The sequence below is a fragment of the Rhinoderma darwinii genome, chromosome 4 (genome assembly GCF_050947455.1).
Source record: "Rhinoderma darwinii isolate aRhiDar2 chromosome 4, aRhiDar2.hap1, whole genome shotgun sequence".
Taxonomy (NCBI): Eukaryota; Metazoa; Chordata; class Amphibia; order Anura; family Rhinodermatidae; genus Rhinoderma; species Rhinoderma darwinii.
Genome location: NC_134690.1, coordinates 60,900,384 through 60,922,948, shown reverse-complemented (window position 1 = coordinate 60,922,948; position 22,565 = coordinate 60,900,384). Strand labels below are relative to the sequence as shown.

The window sequence follows — 22,565 nt, the reverse complement described above, 5'->3', positions numbered from 1 at the left end:
TTCACAGCGAGGTCACGCTGTGCTGTGAGTTAAGTCCCACAGAAACTTTACCGAAGTGTTGGGAGTGTGAATAGACATCGCTTCCTGGCTGGAGGCGATGTCTATTCACTCTCAAGACACTTTGGTAAAGTTAATGAGGGAGTAAGTGATAGCACAGCGTGATCTCACGAGATAACGCTGTGCTGTGAGTACAGCTAATCATGAATGAAGAGAAATGTATGCCGCTGATTGGTCACTGATCGGTCAGCGTCATACACTTCTCTTTACAATGCCCAGTTGGTAAAAAGTTAAAAAACACCCAGTTGTCTATTAAGAAACTAATTAGCATAAATCTAAAATTGCTCATAAATGATAATTTTTCAAAATAAAAACCACTGTTGTTATCTACAATCTGGTGACAGAGCCTCTTTAAATGGACACTAACTTTTCAAACACAAATTATACTAATCTAATACTATACCTTATATATATCAACTTTGTAATTTACTTACTGTTAAAATTTGCATTCACTAGATGTCTCCCCTTGCTGTCTACCCCCTGTCTACCCCCTGTTGTCAAGCAAAATATGTCCCTTGTTACAGAGCAGAGGAGAAAGACAGCAGAAGGTGGGGAGGTGTCGTTTCCCTGTCTGCCCACAGAAGTCCATGGAGATGGGAGAGGGAGCAGGAGGAGGGAGCAGAGAGAGAAAGAGATAACAGACACACTGCCAATACAAGTCTATAGATAGGGAAGGGGGAGCGGAGTGATGAAGACACAATCAGACGTGCTGCAGCCTCCTGGTAAGTGTTACTAATTTGCCCCCGTCCTGGATTCTAAGATACATTGCTTATTAATGTTGTATAATGTCCTCCATGCAACTGCTACTATATATATATATATATATATATATATATATATATATATATATATATATATATATATATATATATACACTACCGTTCAAAAGTTTAGGGTCACTTAGACATTTCCTTATTTTTGAAAGAAAAGCACAGTTTTTTTCATTGAAGCTAACATTAATTTAATCAGAAATATACTCTATACATTGTTAATTTGCTAAATGACTATTCTAGCTGCAAACGTCTGGTTTTTAATGCAATATCTACATAGGTGTATAGAGGCCCATTTCCAGTAACCATCACTCCAGTGTTCTAATGGTACATTGTGTTTGCTAACTGTGTTAGAAGGCTAATGGATGATTAGAAAACACTTGAAAACCCTTGTGCAATTATGTTAGCACCGCTGTAAACAGTTTTGCTGTTTAGAGGAGCTATAAAACTGACCTTCCTTTGAGCTAGTTGAGAATCTGGAGCATTACATTTGTGGGTTCGATAAAACTCTCAAAATGGCTAGAAAAAGAGAGCTTTCATGTGAAACTCGACAGTCTATTCTTGTTCTTAGAAATGAAGGCTATTCCATGCGAGAAATTGCCAAGAAACTGAAGACTTCCTACAACGGTGTGTACTACTCCCTTCAGAGGACAGCACAAACAGGCTCTAAACAGAGTAGAAAGAGAAGTGGGAGGCCCCGCTGCACAACTGAGCAACAAGACAAGTACATTAGAGTCTCTAGTTTGAGAAATAGACGCCTCACATGTCCTCAACTTGCAGCTTCATTAAATAGTACCCGCAAAACGCCAGTGTCAACGTCTTCAGTGAAGAGGCGACTCCGGGATGCTGGCCTTCAGGGCAGAGTGGCAAAGAAAAAGCCATATCTGAGACTGGCTAATAAAAGGAAAATATTAATATGGGCAAAAGCACACAGACATTGGACAGAGGAAGATTGGAAAAAAGTGTTATGGACAGACGAATCGAAGTTTGAGGTGTTTGGATCACACAGAAGGACATTTGTGAGATGCAGAACAACTGAAAAAATGCTGGAAGAGTGCCTGACACCATCTGTCAAGCATGGTGGAGGTAATGTGATGGTCTGGGGTTGCTTTGGTGCTGGTAAAGTGGGAGATTTGTACAAGGTAAAAGGGATTTTGAATAAGGAAAGCTATCACTCCATTTTGCAACGCCATGCCATACCCTGAGGACAGCGCTTGATTGGAGCCAATTTCATCCTACAACAGGACAATGACCCAAAGCACACCTCCAAATTATGCAAGAACTATTTAGGGAAGAAGCAGGCAGCTGATATTCTATCTGTAATGGAGTGGCCAGCGCAGTCACCAGATCTCAACCCCATAGAGCTGTTGTGGGAGCAGCTTGACCGTATGGTACGCAAGAAGTGCCCATCAAGCCAATCCAACTTGTGGGAGCGGCTTCTGGAAGCATGGGGTGAAATTTCTCCCGATTACCTGTGCAAATTAACAGCTAGAATGCCAAAGGTCTGCAATGCTGTAATTGCTGCAAATGGAGCATTCTTTGACGATAGCAAAGTTTGAAGGAGAAAATTATTATTTTAAATAAAAATCATTATTTCTAACCTTGTCAATGTCTTGACTATATTTTCTAGTCATTTTGCAACTCATTTGATAAATATAAGTGTGAGTTTTCATGGAAAACACAAAATTGTCTGGGTGACCCCAAACTTTTTATATATATATATGTATATGTGTGTGTGATATGTGATAGATAGTGATTGGAGAGCAGAATTTTCCTCTTCTCTGTTTGCAGTGTATAGAGCACATGACAGCAGTCCAACTCCACCCACTAGCTCTGAGAAAACGGAGAATTAGAGATAAAGCCTACAGAGGGAAAAAGGTCTAAATAATGCCACATACAAGTCATATAATGGCCAGAAATACTGTTATTCCTCACATATGACAGCTTATTCTGAAGTCACCTAAAAAGTTAGGTTTACTTTAATGAGTAATTAAACTTCAATATGTAAACTACCAATATCCTTTTATTTAGCATATTACAAATTAGATTATTATTTAGTAAGAAATGGAAAACCTTTACATTGATTTAAGCATCATTTTGAATATTTTTTGTGTATTTTTTTTATGTACCAATAAATCCGTAAACCATTTTCAAAAACTTGAGTGCATAAAAAACTTAATCTAGGGAAAATTTTTAGCTGTGCAAACTGAAAACAAAAGAAATAGTCTAAGGCTGTTAAGTTCTGCATTTTTATAACTACAGTATGTGCTTTCAAGATGAATACAAATAAAAATGATATCTCCCTACAGTAGTAAATATGCGGACTACATAAAGACCGAAGATGGCTATCGGCCGCCAGTTGGAAAGCCCTGACCTTACAAATTGGATGCATTATTAAGATATATATATATATATATATATATATATATATATATATATATATATATATATATAATATATTTATTCCATAAAGATCTACTTTCTCTATAGCAGAAAATGTATTTTACACATGTCTACTTTCCCCTTCTTGGGTTAGATCCTTCATGCGATTCTTTAAATCTCAAGGGCCCAGTTTTCATTAGTTAGAGAAGCTTCATCCATCCCCAATGAGCCCACAAGATACCTGCAGCAGGCAGCTAATGAGCATTTATTCCCTTTACTGCTTCTTCAGTATTGCGAACCCATATACATGAAAATCAAGGAGCACTGGAAAAGGTCATAGGAGAAAATTTATAGGCCTCTAGCTGCTGTGTATCCGCATGGCCCATTAGAGCAAAAAAAGAATGCCAAAAAATACGTAAGTATCAGCATTGTTATAGTTTCGCAACATTGTCTTTTCAGATTTAGATTATTTTTTAATCTAAATTATTACAGCTGAGCATGGAAATGTCATTCTTACAAATGTGCTGGTAGTAAGTTATTGGCTAATTTGAGAAAGCATAATATAAGGGTATGTTCACACTTGGAGGTTAAGCTGCGGATATTCTGCAATGGATTTAATTCCGGAAAATCTGCAGCATATTATAGTAGGAGCAAAGTGGATGAAATTAAAACAAGTCTCATCCACACGCTGTGGAAAAAATCTGCTAAGAAAAGGGTCAGAAATTGACCTGCTGCTCTTTTTTTTAATCTAGAGCATGTCAATGTATGCAGTGGAATCGCGGCACTTTTGTTGCGAGTTATCATCAGTGAAGTTAATGGGCGTTAAAACACACAACAAATAGCAAATATTGCGATTTTTGCGACGGAAAAGCAGCCATTCCGCTGCAAAAATTGCAAACTAGAAAATAAAAACCTTTTTTTTTGTTGTTTACATTTAATAAAAAAGTCTATACTTACCCAGCAGGGTTGCCATGGCGATGCGTTCCTATGTTCTCCGTGCAGTCCGAATAACAGTGGGACGCGTTGCTATGGCAAAGTCCGAGGGTAAATATTGGCTTTTTTTCTCCAACTCTGTTTTTATCAGGGGAGATTCCGCCGGAAAATATGCACCACAACTGGGTGCGGTTTTTCAGCGGGAGTTTATTAAATTGGAAGGAGGGGAATAAGCCAGTGCCAGACACCTTTGGCAGTGGCTTACCACCCGTGGGGACAAAGGATTCGGCATAATAAAACCCAAAATGCCCAATTCATTTTATTCTCTGAATATCTGCCGTCGGAGAAGAATCTGGTAGCGCCTATACACAATAGATAGTTGGCCAAAATTGATGAATTGACTAAGTTTCGTCTAATGTGTATAGGCACCTCTACTAGCAGCTCCTTCTCTCACACAGACACTTAACTACGAACCTGAACCTTAAACAAATGTGTGCTACTTTCAGAATTATGGTCCTTTCATAAGTATATCAAAGCTAACGCTTTAGACTTTGATGTAATGTCAAGATCTAAGCTCACACTCTTATATTATAGTTGCGCCAATCATTCTTTGTAGTTGAAGGGTTACATACGGAGGCCCATGTTTATTTAAAATAGTTGGGAAAAATAGAATGTGAAATACCTTATTACACCTCATATATAATGCAACAGGGAATAAGGATGTAGTACAACAAACGAAAAATTCCCTAATTTATCAAAGTGTTGACACCTTCAGTGGTGAGAAAAATGCTGCAAATTTAGGCACACGTTTTTTTTTGCGCAAAAAAAATATGTTTTTTTTCAAAAAAAAAAATATTTTTAACCCCTTCAGGACTGTGCCTGTTTTGGCCTTGTGGACGCAGCCAATTTTTTTCAAATCTGATGTGTCACTTTATGTGGTAATAAATTGGGAATGATTTTACCTATCCAAGCGATTATGAGATTATTTTCTCGTGACATATTGTACTTTATGTTAGTGGAAAAATTTGATCAATAAATTCAGTATTTGTTTGTGAAAAACACCATACTTTAGGGAAAATTAGCAAAAATTTGTATTTTTGTAAATTTAAATGTATCTGCTTGTAAAATAGATAGCAATACCACAAAAAATAAATGTACTAATTAACATTTCCCATATGTCTAGTTTATGTTGGCATCATTTTTTGAACATCCTTTTTTTTTTCTAGGACGTTACAGGGCTTAGAACTTTAGCAGCAATTTCTCATATTTTCAAGAAAATTTCCAAAATCTATTCTTATAGGTACAAACTCAGATCTGAAGTGGCTTTGAGGGCCTTATATATTAGAAACCCCCATAAGTCAATTTTAGAAACTGCACCCATCAAAGTTTTCAAAACAGCAGTTAGAAAGTTTCTTAACCCTTTAGGTGTTTCACGGGATTTAAAGCAAAGTAGAGGAGAAATTTACAAATTTCTTTTTTTGTCAGAAAATCCATTTTAATAAAAAAAAATTCTGTAACACAAAAGGTTTTTACCAGAGAAACGCAACTCAATACTTATTGCACGATACTGCAGTTTTTAGAAATATCCCACATGTGGCCCTAGTGCCCTAATGGACTGAAGCACCGGCCTCAGAAGCAAAAGAGCACCTAGAGGATTTTGGGGCCTCCTTTTTATTAGAATATTTTTTAGGCACCATGTCAGGTTTGAAGAGGTCTTGTGGTGCCAAAAAAGTGGAAACACCCCCAAAAAGACACCATTTGGCAAACTACACCCCTCAAGGAAATATCAAGGGGTATGGTGAGAATTTTAACCCCACAAGTTTTTTGTAGAATTTAGTGGAATTAGTCCGTAAAAATGAAAATCTAAATTTTTTCCAATAAAACGTAGAAATTATAAATTTTTACAAGGAATAAAGAATAAAAAGCACCCCAAGTTTTGTAAAGCTTCTCCTAATTACGGCAATACCCCACAGGTGGAAATAAACTGCTGTTTGGACACACGGCAGGGCTCAGAAGGGAAGGAGCGCTATTTGTCTTTTGGAGCTCAAGTTTGCTGGATTGATTTTCGGGTGTCATGTCGCATTTGCAAAGCCCCTCAGGGACGAAAACACCGGACATCCCCAGAAGTGACCACATTTGGGAAACTACAGCCCTAAAAAGAATTTATCTAGGTGTAATGGGAGCATTTTGATCCCATAGGTTTTTTGCTGAATTTAGTGTAATTAGGCCTTGAAAACTTTTATTGTTTTTTATTATTTTTGGTTACGGCGTTCACCGTGCGCTATAAATTACATACTTAATTTATTCTGTGGGTCGATGATATTACGGCGATACCATATGTATATAGTTTTTTTTATGTTTTACGGTGTTTGCGCGATAAAATCACGGTTTTAAAAAATGTATTTAGTTTTTGTGTTGCCATAGAGCAGAACAAACTGTAGTTTTTATTGGTACCATTTTTGGGTACATGCGACTTTTTGTTCCCTATTTATTAAATTATTTGAGAACTGAAGTGACTAAAAATAGAGATTCCGGTATAGTTTTTTAAAATAATTTTTTTATGGCCGTCACCATGCGGGATAAATTACATTATATTTTTGTAGTTCAGGCCATTATGGACGTGGCGATACCAGTTATGCATAGTTTATTTAGTTTTTTTCATTTTGTTTTAATAATAAAAGACTTTATAAGGGAAAAAGGGCGATTTTTAATTTTATTGTTTTGAAATTTAACTTTTTTACTTTTGTAAATTTTTTTGTAACTTTTTGTAACTTTTTTTTTTTTTAGTCCCACTAAGGACTTGAAGATCCAATTGTTGGATTATTGTTATAATACCCTGCAATACTTATGTATCGCAGGGTATTATACCTGTCAGTTTCACACTGACAGGGGACATATTAGGTCCTGCCTTTGAAAGGCTTCCGGTTGCCATAGCAACAATACCCCCCCCCCCCCCCCGCAATCGTGCCGCGTTGTGTCGATGTTGTTATAACAACTTAACTGCGGAGGTCGCTATTGACCGCCACATTTAAGGGGTTATTCATTTCGGATCACCGCTGTGATCCGACCCGATGTTTTCCCCCTGTAATAAGTATACTGGGAGATGCCGGGCTGCAGGGGGGGGGGCTGTGTGCTCTGTTAGGAGCACACGTAGATTAACGGGCTGCAGGCACAAGGACCAGTATTGCAGCCCGTTAATCTACGTGGGGTGGTCGGGAAGGGGCTAATTTACATTTAAAACAAAGCAAAGGATTCATGCAGAAATTAGAATAAATGGAAAGTGTTGTACAATGACTCTTCTGTTTCTAGTTCTTTTGCTCTTATTTTTTTTGGACTATGAAGTATCTTTTATATTATAATTGACCAATAAAGATTAAATATTTTTGAACTTCTTGGACCTTGATTTGTTTATATGTTGTTTAAGAAGATTTTATGCCCGTCAGAGAGTACAAAATGTGCCAAATTTATTAAGAGACATGCAACTTAGAATAATTTTGGCACAACTCTCAGTAACTACCCCCTCTATTTTGACTGGCATAAAACATGCAATATTAATAAATGTGGGTCATTGACTTCATTATACTTTATTACAGGTAATCTTGTTATTATGGGCACCTGTCAACAAGATGTAGTGCACATTGTTACATCATATGATGACATCAGGATTATTCTGCATGTGTCATTGCAGGCACCACAAACTGATATTGAAAGATAACCAGTGTGCCAACAGGCAAACCTATATACGTCTCATATTAAGTGTATACAGAAAAAAAGTATTTTTAGACATGTTAGTCCAAAAATATAAATTTTATTATTCCACAAAATAGAATACCCTCCCAAAGATACCCATGCAAAAACATACAAGATTAAAACATACTTAAAACAAAATACGAGATAATCACATCACCACCATAGTCAATTTGTTGTAATTTAGCATGGTCTACAACAGGTAAATATCAGCACCAGGGAAGAATATATAGTCAACACAATGATACAAATACCCAATATCATCCGCCTCCCCTTTGCCTAAGTAAAATCCGACAAGGTTTAATACCTACATGCTAAGCATGGTTACATGTCTGTTACCTGTAGCTGTCATGATGGCTGTTGATGGTCTCAGAATAAAGAACACCTCAACGCGCGTTTCGGACCCTTCGTCAGGAGGTGTGCAATAAACAGGTAAAAAAATGTGCAAAGACACACATATAGCAGACAGCACGTTTAAATATAAATGAAATCACTTTATTACCTACCACAATACAAAATACAAAATATGCAAAGTATAAAGCAAACAGAAAAAAATCTAAAAACACTTACAAATGCACAAATGGGTGCTGGACCATAGTCCTGGTCCCGTTTGCCTCCATTCACTAGGTTTCCGTTTTTTTTCACGGAAGCAAAAGTATTGCAGACGGAAACCTAGCGAACGGAGGCATTTAAAACCAAATAATTACCATTGAAATCAATCGTAATTCTAACGGAAGCGATGCTTTCCATTTGGACTCTCGTTCGTCTCTTTCTCCGACGGAAGAGGAGTAAACGTACTATAACAGTAGTCTGAACTTAGCCTTAGATATTAATAGAATTTATCATTATCTTTCTCATATTTATTACTTGTCACCAATCCATTAGCTGTAGCATGACACAGTAGTATAGAATATATATATAGTACTGTAGGGAGAAGTTGGGATCATGGCTGACCCATAGACCCCCCTCCCCAGATTTAAATTCACTCATTGAGTAAAGGGCTGTATGTTATTACAATGTATATAATACACATTATAATATTATATCCTCTGTATGATCAGCACATAGATAAAGTATATAATATATTATACCGCGTGTATATAAACTAGTGCAGACAAACAGTGGTGTTTCGCATAGCAACCAATCAGAATCCAGCAATATTATTGGTCACTATGGGCAATACACACCTTTTTGTCCTCACTAGTTTTTAGGGACATTTACCAGAACTAGTGCAATGGAAAAGTGGGCATGTGACCTACAGGAACCAATAGGTTTTCTGCTTTCATATTCCAAAAGGTCACTGAAAAATAAGAGCTGATTGGTTTCCACGACCACCCCACCACTTTTCTATGACATTTTTCCATTCTCCACAGCAGTGAATATTTATATTTCATCATCATTGTAATTAATATGATTATTATTATTATTATAACATACTGGGCATAGTGCTGACAAAAAGGGGGTGGGGTTAACCACATCAACCGGTCAGAGCTCAGCTTTCATATTCTACATGGGAGAAATGAAACATGGAATCTGATTGGTTGCTATGGGTAACACCGCCATTATGTGTTACACAATTCTAGTATGGCCTGGTGTGACATCACAATATGTCTGGGGGTCTTATCATGCAGTGTAAAGCTGGGCTGTGTTGTTTTTACAGGTCACCTCAGGAGATGACAGGAAAGTCCTGGATCATCACATTTTTATATTTGGAGAAGGAGCCAAACCAGAGAATATAAAGCGCAACTGCTCTGAACGTCCATGAAACGCAGCCGTCCGTGTAGCATGAGCAGAAACTTGCACAAAGATTATCAACATTAGGTAGAATTAAACTTTAACATCACACATGAAAAAAACACAATAAATGTAACATAAATATTGTAACATAATAATAAACATGATATAGCACATATAATAATACAATACAATTACATGTACAATAATACCAAGTATCACCTGTAATAATCGTCACATTAACCCCTTAATGACCGGGCCATTTTGCACGTTAGTGACCAAGGATTATTTTCTGTTTTTTCACGGTCGCATTCCAAGAGTCGTAAGGGCTTGTTTTTTGCGGGACGAGTTGTATTTTGTAATTGTACCATTTTTAGATGCTTATAATATATTGATTAACTTTTATTAACTTTATTTTAGGAGATTGAAAATAAGCAGCTATTCCAGCATTAATTTTCAAGTTATAAATTTACGCCGTTTACTATGCAGCGTAAATAACATGTTAACTTTATTCTATGGGTCGGCACGATTACGGGGATACCAAATATGTAAAGGTTTTATATGTTTTCCTACGTTTGCACAATAAAAAGCCTTTTAGAAAAAAATTACTTGTTTTTGCATCGCCGCATTCCAAGAGACGTAACTTTTTTATTTTTCCGTCAATGTGGCCGTATGTGGGCTTGATTTTTGCGGGCCAATGTGTAGTTTTCATTAGTACTATTTTGGGGTACATAGGACTTATAGATCAACTTTTATTTAATTTTTTATGGGGGGAATGGGAGAAAAGAGAGAATTTTGCCATTGTTTTTTTGCGTGTTTTTTTGGACGCCGTTCATCCGGCAGTTTAATTAATGTGTTAATTTTATTGTTCAAGTTGTTCCGATCGTGGGGATACCATATGTGTGTATGTATTATTTGTTTTGACACTTTTACTAAATAAAACCACTTTTTGGGCAAAAAAAGTAGTTTTATTTGATTTTGACTGTAATTTTTTTTTTTTCACAAACGTTATTTAACTGCTTTACATTTTTTTTTTTTTAGTCCCACCAGGGGACTTCACTATGCGATCTGCTGATCGCATATATAATGCTTTGGTATACTTAGTATACCAAAGCATTATTGCCTGTCAGTGTAAAACTGACAGGCAATCTGTTAGGTCATGCCTCCGGCATCGCCTAATGGGCATTTGCTGAAGGCAGACCTGGGGGTCTTTGTTAGGCCCCCGGCTGCCATGGAAACCCGACGGTGACCCTCGATTTCGTTGCGGGGGCGCCGATCGGGTGACAGAGGGAGCTCCCTCCCTCTGTCAAACACATTAGATGTCGCTGTCACTATTGACAGCGGCATTTAATGGGTTAAACTGCCGGAATCGGAGCGCGCTTCGATTTTGGCAGTTTCAGCAGGAGCCAGGCTGTGTATAACAGCCGTGCTCCTGCCACTGATTACGTGGGTACACTGTATATATATCCGTCCGTCGGCGTTAAGGGGTTAATGCGGCACAATAGTATATATGTGAAAACCCTACAATAATATATATAGTAATACCATATACAGTATTCCATACAATAATAGAATACTCACTATAATATAAACACTAATACCTCAATATAATATAAACACTAATCCCTCACTATAATATAAACACTAATACCTCTCTATAATATAAACACTAATACCTCTCTATAATATAAACACTAATACCTCACTATAATATAAACACTAATACCTCTCTCTAATATAAACACTAATCCCTCACTATAATATAAACACTAATACCGCACTATAATATAAACACTAATACCGCACTATAATATAAACACTAATACCTCTCTATAATATAAACACTAATACCTCTCTATAATATAAACACTAATACCTCACTATAATATAAACACTAATACCTCTCTATAATATAAACACTAATACCTCTCTATAATATAAACACTAATACCTCACTATAATATAAACACTAATACATCACTATAATATAAACACTAATACCTCACTATAATATAAACACTAATACCTCACTATAATATAAACACTAATACCTCACTATAATATAAACACTAATACCTCACTATAATATAAACACTAATCGATCACTATAATATAAACACTAATACATCACTATAATATAAACACTAATACCTCTCTATAATATAAACACTAATACCTCACTATAATATAAACACTAATACCGCACTATAATATAAACACTAATACCTCACTATAATATAAACACGAATACCTCACTATAATATAAACACTAATACCTCACTATAATATAAACACTAAGGCTATGTTCACACGGGGTCTTTTGCCGAGTTTTTTGACGCGGAAACCGCGTCGCAAAACTCGGCAGAAACGGCCCGAGAACGCCTCCCATTGATTTCAATGGGAGGCGTCGGCGTCTTTTTCCCGCGAGCAGTAAAACTGCCTCGCGGGAAAAAGAAGCGACATGCCCTATCTTCGGGCGCTTCCGCCTCCGACCTCCCATTGACTTCAATGGGAGGCAGGAGAAAGCGTGTTTTATGCCCGCGGCGCTCAATGGCCGCGGGCGAAAAACGGCGCGATAATTGCTATTCACACGGAGTATTTTGGGGGAGGAATATCTGCCTCAAAATTCCGTTTGGAGCTTTGAGGCAGATATTCCTCCCCCCAAAATACTCCGTGTGAACTTAGCCTTATACCACACTATAATATAAACACTAATACCTCTCTATAATATAAACACTAATACATCACTATAATATAAACACTAATACATCACTATAATATAAACACTAATACCTCTCTATAATATAAACACTAATACCTCACTATAATATATACACTAATACCTCTCTATAATATAAATACTAACACCTCACTTTAATATAAACACTAATACCTCTCTATAATATAAACACTAATACATCACTATAATATAAACACTAATACTTCACTATAATATAAACACTAATACCTCTCTATAATCTCTATAATATAAACACTAATACCACACACTAATATAAACACTTAGGGCATGCCCAGATGTGGCGGAGTTCTGCATACACTGTCCGCATCAATGCCGCACAGAATTTGTGTTGCAGATTCTGTTGCGGCTCTGCCCAAAATGGGCATTAAATTGATGCGGACTAGCCGTTGCGTATTGAGGAGAAAGTACTTCCCTTCTCTCTATCAGTGCAGGATAGAGAGAAGGGACAGCACTTTCCCTAGTGAAAGTAAAATAATTTCATACTTACCCGGCCGTTGTCTTGGTGACGCGTCCCTCTTTCGGCATCCAGCCCAACCTCCCTGGATGACGCGGCAGTCCATGTGACCGCTGCAGCCTGTGATTGGACTGAAACGTCATCCTGGGAAGCCGGACTGGAGGAAGAAGCAGGGAGTTCTCGGTAAGTATGAACTTAACACATAACATCTGCGGACTTCATCGCGGAATTTTTTACTCTCCATTGAAGTCAATGGAGAAATTCCGCAATGTGTCCGCAACAAGTCCGCTACACGTCCGCAACAGCCATTGTATGCTGCGGACACCAAATTCCGCACCGCAGCCTATGCTCCGCAGCGGAATTGTCCGCAACGTGTAAACGAACCCAACTAAAAAGCTGTGGAAGGCAATGGAGAAATGTGTACGCTGTGGATTTCCGCTGTGGACTGTCCGCAGCGGAATTCCAGAGCAATTCCGCCACGTCTGGTCATGCCCTAAGTCGAGAAATTTAATACATGTGGATTATGCAGTGGATTTGCCATGGATTTAACTCTTTCAGCACGGCCAGACGTGGCAGAGTTTTTCCACTGCAAATGTTGGTTCAGATTTGGGGCAATTACGCAACGAATCTGCACCAACATTTGCATATTTGACAGGTAATTCAGACGTTGCAGAAAACACTGCGGACTTGCCACAGATTTCAGTTTTTGCATTGCAAAGGTTGAAATCCGCAGTGAAATTCCGCAACAGACCGTGCATACTGCGGTCTGAAAATTCCGCCCCGCAGCCTAGAGTCCGCAGCAGAGTTTTCCGCAACGTCTAAACTAACTTGCCTAAAAATTAATTTAAACAAATGTATAAACCGGCCGCTGGGGAATTCCACTGCGGACTGTCCGCAGCGGAATTCCACAGAAATTCCGCCACGTCTGGCCGTGCCCTTTTAATTGCAGAGGGGGAAATCTGCAGTGAAAATTCGCTCGAATTTTGCAACAAAATCGGCAAGCTGCAGATCTAAAAATCTGCAGCCTGCCCTGTATTATGCAGATTTGTTCCATTACATGTGGATGGGGTTTTTAAAACCCCTTCCACATGTATTGTACTGTAAATTTTCACATATAAGCAAGGCAGAATCTGCACCGCATATTTGCGGCAATTACTTCATGTCTGCAACTCTCTCCTAAGGCCTCATTTACACGAGCGTGTGCGTTTTGCGCACGCCAAAAAACGCAGCGTTTGGCGTGCGCAAAAGGCGCTTGACAGCTCCGTGTGTCATCAGTGTATGATGCGTGATTTTCGCGCAGCCGCCATCATAGAGATGAGGCTAGTCGACGTCAGTCACTGTCCAGGGTGCTGAAAGAGTTAACTGATGGGCAGTAACTCTTTCAGCACTCTCGACAGTGAATTCCGAACACAATATACACCAACCTGTGAATAAAAAACAGACGTTCATACTTACCAAGAACTTCCTGCTTCTTCCAGTCCGGTCTCCCGGCCGTTGCCTTGGTGACGCGTCCCTCTCTTGTCATCCGGCCCCACCTCCCTGGATGATGCGGCAGTCCATGTGACCGCTGCAGCCTGTGACTGGCTGCAGCCTGTGCTTGGCCTGTGATTGGCTGCAGCTGTCACTTGGACTGAATTGTCATCCCGGGAGGTCAGACTGGAGGAAGAAGCCGGGAGTTATCGGTAAGTCAGGACTTCTTTTTTTTTTTACACGTTCATGTATATTGTGATCGGAAGTCACTGTCCTTGGTGCTGAACCAATTTAACTCTTTCAGCACCGTGGACAGTGACTGTCTCCTGACGTCGCGTAACGGAAATTTTTTTTCCGGGTTTGGCCAAAATGAGTTCGGCCGAACCCGGTGAAGTTCGGTTCGCTCATCTCTAACTTGGCACTCCGTTTGGATGTTTGTAAACAGAAAAGCACGTGGTGCTTTTCTATTTACATTCATCCTTTTGACAGCTCTTGCGCGAATCACGCAGTTCGCACGGTAGTGCTTCCGTGCGGCATGCGTGGTTTTCACGCACCCATTGACTTCAATGGGTGCGTGATGCGTGAAAAACGCACGATTATAGAACATGTCGTGAGTTTTACGCAACGCACTTGCGCTGCGCAAAATTCAGGCATTGTCTGCACTGCCCCATAGAGTAATATAGGTGCGTACGACACGCGTGAAAAGCACGCGCGTATATTACGCTCGTGTAAATGAGGCCTAAGGCTGATAGAGACTTGTCTTGAGCAGGAGCTAACTCTATGATGTCCATATACCCTAATAGGATATTAATAAACATGGCAAGTTGATGTGATGAGATATTCCCTTTTTATGGGACATTCTTGTAATTTATAGAACCCCCTCTATTGTAGCATTACTCTCCTAATGGCTAACACACAGGGCTCTGAACCCTGGCACTCCCCTCTATTACCTATATGTTACTACATAGGACATATGATAAGATAAGGTCTAAACAAGACAATATAATAGACAAGAGAACTGTTAATATGTTCACAAATGGCCAGTGGCGTGCATAGAAAAGAGACCCCCTCTTTTTTACGAAGACCAAAAAGTCCCCCGATTATAGTGCCAGGTTTTACCACACTCTCGTTTGCTAGCAAAGGGAATGAGGCAAACTAATGCTGGACCCTTCTCTTCCCACAGGTCTCCCAGATGCATGGTCTATGGTGTGTACATCCTTGTATAAGGTCGTCATTACTATGTTCATAGAAGGGGTTGTCCAGTTTAGAAACCAATTGTTAAATACCCTATTAGAGATTTCTGAGTTTAGACAGGGGAGTATCTCCTCATTTATTATCAAGTGTAGAGCGGCTACTACAACGATCATCTCTAGCTGAGGACCGAGCACGTTCATGTATTACACAGACAGCCCATTATGTAATGTCTGATTTCTCCTGCGGTGGGATTGTCCAAAGAGGTAAACTAATTTAAATTTCCATGTATCATGTATAGAACAAAATTTTTTTTTTTTTAATCCAGCCCGTTAAAAGTATCACAAGGCTCCTGCTCATTATTGTCAATAAAATTAAATTACTTTTATAGATAATAATAGATGACAGCCTTCAGTACAAATCTATTAAACAAGACTTACATTTTTATCAAGTCTGAACTAACCTGCGCCAAGATGGTCCATGTGTCACCCGTTATGCACCGATTTAGAGGGATAATTATTTTTTTCTTAATCGCCCATTGTCTATTGATTTATCTAATAGATAACAACCAATGATACTTACCCTCCTTGCTCCCATGCAGCTCTTCAGCTCTATGGCCTGCTGGAGAATATCCTGACTGTGCCGGCATTAGTACCCAGTGATCGACGGTGCGCGGAGCTAAAGAGGGGCCAGGAAGCGAGGAGGGTAAGTATATAAGTCTTGTCTGAGGTCTGAACAAATTTATTTACAATAGTCTGGGGGGGTCTTTAGGAGTCTGGTCTGCAATTAATTAAGGGATCTGGTTTGAGGTCTAAATGTAGGGGTCTGGATTCTACAATTAATTTTAAGGTCTAGTATGCGATCTGAATTTAGGGGTCTGGTCTGAATTTATTTAGTCATCTGGGCTCTGTATTTATATAGGTATCTGGTCTGACATGTCAGGAGAGGTGACCTGTCCTCTTTAATTGTTATTCTGCCTGTGACTACATCTGATAGCACTATATTATTTTGTATAGGCTTTAACATGATGATAATCTGCAGACCGCAAGTGTAGACCTGGAACTTGACCACTATATGGTCAATGTATTGTGGTATTATTAGTTTTATTGATGTTTGTATAGTCGCAGAATGCACTTGTCCCTGAAAAAGCAGGTGTATGCCTGTCCCTGATCACTTTATTAGGTGTTCCTATATTACACCTTTATTTTCCTTCTTGCATTGATGATGTGATTTATATAATTTAGAGAGGGGTCAGAGGCATGGCCAATAAAGCATAATTTGCTGCAGCTTGCATTGTGCAACGATATTTTGCTGCAATATGGAGGGCAAAATTAAATGTGGGCTAGCAGGATTTGTGTGTCAGGACTACTTTTTAGTCCAAGTCTAGCCCTGTGTACAAATAATATAGGAAAGATCGTGAAGAAAAGAGTTATGTATACATTTACATATACAGTCCCAATCTGAGAAGGCTTCAAGATGAACATTCTATCAAATAAATATATAGGTAGTGGCCTATATGAGAACAAAACATATGGAGAAAAGCTACATGTAAGCGATAATAACTGCAAGGAGATAGGTATTGGTCACAGTGTTGATTCAAGGTGTAATTTGTGACCAAAGCAGCAAGGCATAAAATCTATCAGCTGGTGGAGTGATCCCAGAGAAGTAGTAAAGTATTCATGGCCATTGCGGGAGCTGGTTGATATTAGAGTTTTCTTTGCTTATAATAAGTGAGCCAGATAAACGATTTAATATTACAACGGCCCAAAGAGTAAGAGGGCCGATTCTAGCTTTTCTGCTGCCTGAGGCAAAAATTTAAATGGCGCCTCCCAGATCTTATTTGACATCACCCTGGCTGTTCTACATCACTAGCAGCCACCTCCAACTTTTGAAAATGCGCCGTTTCCTTGTACTCTCCTGGCATGCGCAGTGCAGCGATGAAGCAGAGCACAGCACGGTGCGGGCCCAAGTAGTACAAGGCAACGGTGCATCCGAGAAAGTTGGAGGTGGCTGCTAGTAATGTATAACAACCAAGGTGATGTCAATCAAGCATCGACAGGTGGGTTTGGAGGCAGGACTATGTGACTCTTCAGGATAGCGGCACCGCCCCATGACCCTTTAATGAGTAATTAGCATATAGTGTGCACCATTTTATTTAAAATTTTATTTTATAGATTTTGCTGTATCTGAAAAAAGTCTACAGGGGAATGTTTGGAAATATTGTCAGGTCATGTATTACTGCATGGTGTCGGTTCAAGGGATTAAAACTACCATACTGGTTCCCATTAAATAGACAATGAGTTGAAAACAATTCCATCTGCACTGCAATTTTGTTATTATAAATATATCCTATATAATTACAGCTTAAGAACCAAGCTCTGACATATATACAGTACCAGAAACAAGCTCAATACATATATACAGCACCAGAACAAACCTATGTACATATAAACAACACCAGAACCAAGCTCAGTACATATATACAGCGCCAGAGCATAGCTCAGTACATATATACAGCACCAGAAGCAAGCTCAGTACATATATACAGCACCAGAACAAAGCTCAGTACATATATACAGCACCAGACCAAGCTCAGTACATATATACAGCCCCAGAACCAAGAACTGTCATATATACAGCCCCAGAATCAAGATCAATACATATATATAGCACCAGAACTAAGCTCAGAACATATATACAGCACCAAAACCAAGCTCATACATATATACAACACCAAAACCAAGTTCAGTACATATACACAGTACTAGTATCTAGCTCAGCATATAAATACAGTACTAGAACCAAGCTTAGTATATAAATACAGTACTAGAACCAAGCTCAGTACATATATACAATGCCAGAACCAAGCTCAGTACATATATACAGCACCAGAAGCAAGCTCAGTACATATATACAACACCAGAAGCAAGCTCAGTATATAAATAAAGCATCAGAACCAAGCTCAGTACATATATACAACACCAGTACCAAGCTCAGAACATAAATACAGTAATAAAACCAAGCTCAGTATATAAATACAGTACTATAACCGACTAGGCAGCAGGCGGATGTCAGGCGAGGTGAAGCAGGTCAAACGTGGATGCCGCACGGCAAGACTTTGGCACAGCTCAGTGCTAGACCAGGAATGTATGGATTGCTAGGAACAGGAACTCGAAACAGGTATAGGTACAGGGGCAGGGACTGGAACAGGAAACACACTAGGAGGCCATCACATAGACAAACAAGGGAACACAACAACGCTCAGGGATAGAACTAGGGGGCCGAACCCCTCTTATAGTCCAGGGTACTCACGGGTCAAAGTTCATCTATGGGATCCGGCTAAGGTGAGTGGATGCGAGCGCTGGCGTCTCCTGATGAGGAGGCTGCGGCCAGCACTTGCCGACTCGTGGCTGCGGCTGTCAGGGGGAGGTTGGAGCTGACAGCCCGCAGCCACGGACATTACACTCAGTACATATATACAATGCTAGAACCAAGCTCAGTACATATACACAGCACCAGAAGCATGCTCAGTACATATATACAACACCAGAACAAAGCTCAGTACATAAATACAGCACCAGAACCAAGCTCAGTACATATATACAACGCCAGAACAAAGCTCAGTACAGATAAACAACACCAGAACCAAGCTCAGTGCATAAATACAGTACTAAAGCCAAGCTCAGTATATAAATACAGTACTAGAACCAAGCTCATAACATAAATGCAACACCAGCACAAATACAGCTCAATTTAGTACAGCCCCTTCTGTATAGGTTTGTAATGTGTAAAACTACAGCATCCAGCATGACCCAAACAAAGGTAAAAATATTCTAGGAGTTGCTGTTTCACAAAAAATATAATCATACCACCCATCATTTCGCTGCAGATCTTACAGTGACTACAGTAATGATTAGAGGCAGAGTAAACATTTACACTAAGTGACTCACCGGTGACGTCTTCTCAAATTCTAGTTGTTCTTTTTCTCTTTTCTTCTCAATCCGGTCCGGACCTTTATGATAACTCCTCGCGGCCACAGCCCATTTCTGCAGTTTGCCGCTCAGATGTCTTCAGCTTCTCACTTTTCAAACATTTCTGCACCTATAAACAAAGAGAAAATTCTCATGGTGCCACACATTACTCCCTTAAATATAATAGCGCCATACTCTGCACCTCTAAATATAATAGCGTCATACACTGCACCTCTAATTATTATAGCGCCATATACTGTGTCCCTGATTATAATAGCATCATACACTTTGTCGCGCACACATACACACGCAGTATTCCCTGTAGATAGTGCCCCCATAGAGCCCCCTGTAGATTGTGCCCCCATGGAGCCCTCTGTAGAAAGCACCCTACATAGATCCCCTGTAGATAGTGCATTACATAGATCCCCCTGTAGATACTGGCCCCCATAGATCCCCCTGTAGATAGTAGCCCCTTTAGATAGTACCCCACATATAGCCTCCCCATGTAGATAGGGCCTCACATATAATCCCCCTGTAGATAGTGCCCTACATGTAGCCCCCCTGTAGATAGTGCCCCACATATAGCCCCTTCTGAAAATAGTGCCCCACATATTGCTCCCCTGTAGATAGTGCCACACATATAGCCCACCTGTATATAGTTCCCAACATATAGCGCTCCTGTAGATAGTGCCCCACATATAGCCCCATGTAGATAGTGCCCCACATATAGCTCTCCCCTGTAGATAGTGCCCCACATATAGCCTCCCCTGTAGCTTGTGCCCCACATATAGCTCTCCCCCTGTATATAGTGCCCCCTGTAAATAGAGTCCCCCCTGAAGATAATGCCACTCACACTATTAAGATTAAAAAAACAACTTTACATGCTAACCTGATCCCATTCCCACGCCATCCTGTAGCAATGCAGGCCTTATCTCTTCTAAGCTGATGTAATCGCGCCGCTTACATTGTTAAAAAGCGCTGAATGACAGGGAAAGTCATTCTGCCCTGCCAATCAGTGCCTTTCAACTACGCAAGCCGCTAGATGATGTCATCACGCCGCTTGCTTTATTGAAAGGCGCAGATTGGCAGGGCAAGTTTTTCTGCCCAGCCAATCAGTCCTATAGATGCAGGTACAATTATAATGCAGGAGGGTGTGGCGGCGGCTCGTTTCAGTGGTGCCGCTGCCCCCTCAGAGGCAGCAGGCCACCGCCTGAGTCAAGAAGCTCATCTCGCTTCAAGGACAGTCCCGCCCTCCAAGGAAAGCATCTTCTCCATATTGTGAGTAAATTGAACCGTGTGGCATAGTTCATTAATAGTTAATAGATTACTGGATTTCCAGGTTTTCACAATCAATAGCCTAGCAGATAGATTGGCATGCCCAATTGCTGTACGTAGACTCGGAGGGAAGTCTGGCAGATCTAGAAAGCAGAGATCAAGTTTAGAAATCAACAGGACAGCAGTGGACAGCCTCACCAGTTGTGCATATGATTCCCATTATAAATCCCGTTACACCCACAACATCGGCAGCAGGAGGGGGAATAAGAAGGACTTCGTTTTGCTTTGTAGGCAGGTGTGAGATACCAGTGAAGAATAATCTTAAATGTTGTTTGCCAATGACTGGCACTTTTGGATATTTTTTTCACTTCTTTGTCAGCACAATACCAATCCTCTAGGGGGATTGGAGTCTGTAGGTCCTGCTCCACTTAAGAACATATGAAGGGTTAAATTGGGTATATGGTTCAGTTAATAGTCTGTTAAATAAGGAAATACTTCTTATGGTAGATTTAGATGAGGCAAAAAATTATATACACAGGTTGGGTATGATGGTTTACTGCGATCTTGGTTGTGTAAGTCGTGGCAGATCTGCAGGAATTTATAAAAAAATCTCTAGCAGATAAAAGATAGGTACAGTATGAGATAAAGTTTCTTAGGTTTGTAGCCAAGCACCTTGGAATACTTTATTTATCTTTTTTTATGTCTGAAGCCTCCTAACATTGAAGGTCCATTTCTTGGATTATGGTGCTAGTATTGGCCACTCAGGACAAAGGGGTCTAGTTTTTGTTCCTCCCTTCCCTCTCTTTCTATGACCCTTCGGACAATTCCCCAACCCCTTGGTCTGCCTTTATTTTATGAATACCCTTGCCACTTCCCACAGCTATTTATTGTTGTACATATCTGACCCTTCTATTAATTAAAAACTGAATATTGGTTTATAAATCTGTCTTATTCCAGTCACAAATGTTTATGCATTTATACTAAAGTAAGTAAATTAATATAAGGATTACCATTATTGTTATTTAAAATTAAAAGCTTTCCACTAACATTTTTTTACTAAAAGACAAATTTTCCTTACGGGGCTTGCGATTATAAACCCATGTTTTCTGACTCAAGACATCTGAAGAAGTCAACACAAGGCAGCGGCTGAGACATCCTAGAAGCAACTTAAGGGAGAAGAATAATATCTTGGTTAAAATCCTGAAATATTGCACAAAATACTGTATATAGACTGTTATTGTTACATATGAAGTGGATTTTTACAGAGATTCAACATCTTCACGAGTATTGTCAGAAACCTGGGAGACTCATAATTCCAAATTCTATTTCGGAAATAACTGGGAGCTGTTCCGATAAATTACTTCCTCCAGAAACCACATATTCTTCCCCTCCTTCTCCCGGGCTGCTTTGCAATTACTGTGTTAAGGTAAGAAGGTTTAGGTTGGACCATGGGGATTTAATATCTCAGGCACTTCAATCTTGGAGAAGATCTATACTCCTGCAGTTTCTGAGAAATTTCTCTAGAGACATCAAACAAGCAAGCCGGAGGCAAATCTTTTCAGTGATTTGTGACTTGTATATGCATGATTTCACTCTTAATCCATAGTGTTGCTTGTCATGAGGAAGATGTATCTTAGAATTAGGAACCTGATGTGCAAAGATGGATCGCTACTAAAAGATCAATCTAGTGCTGCTTTCCAATGCAAGGGATCCAGAATGAACCCAAAAAGCTCCATTCAGCTCAATAATTGACTGGCGTCTAGATGGATATTTTCTTCAACTGAATTCATAGTATTTAGACTACAAGGTAAATGTTCTGC

General features: G+C 39.5%; 1 long non-coding RNA gene across 1 annotated transcript in view; it reads left to right on the top strand.

The window, feature by feature from the left end:
- Nucleotides 1-9,527: 9,527 nt before the first annotated feature.
- Nucleotides 9,528-22,565, top strand: part of LOC142760710 (uncharacterized) — a 32,842-nt gene continuing 19,804 nt past the window's right edge. Inside the window, exon 1 of the long non-coding RNA XR_012883371.1 lies at nucleotides 9,528-9,710. This is a non-coding gene — a long non-coding RNA (uncharacterized LOC142760710). The remainder of the gene's footprint in view (nucleotides 9,711-22,565) is intronic.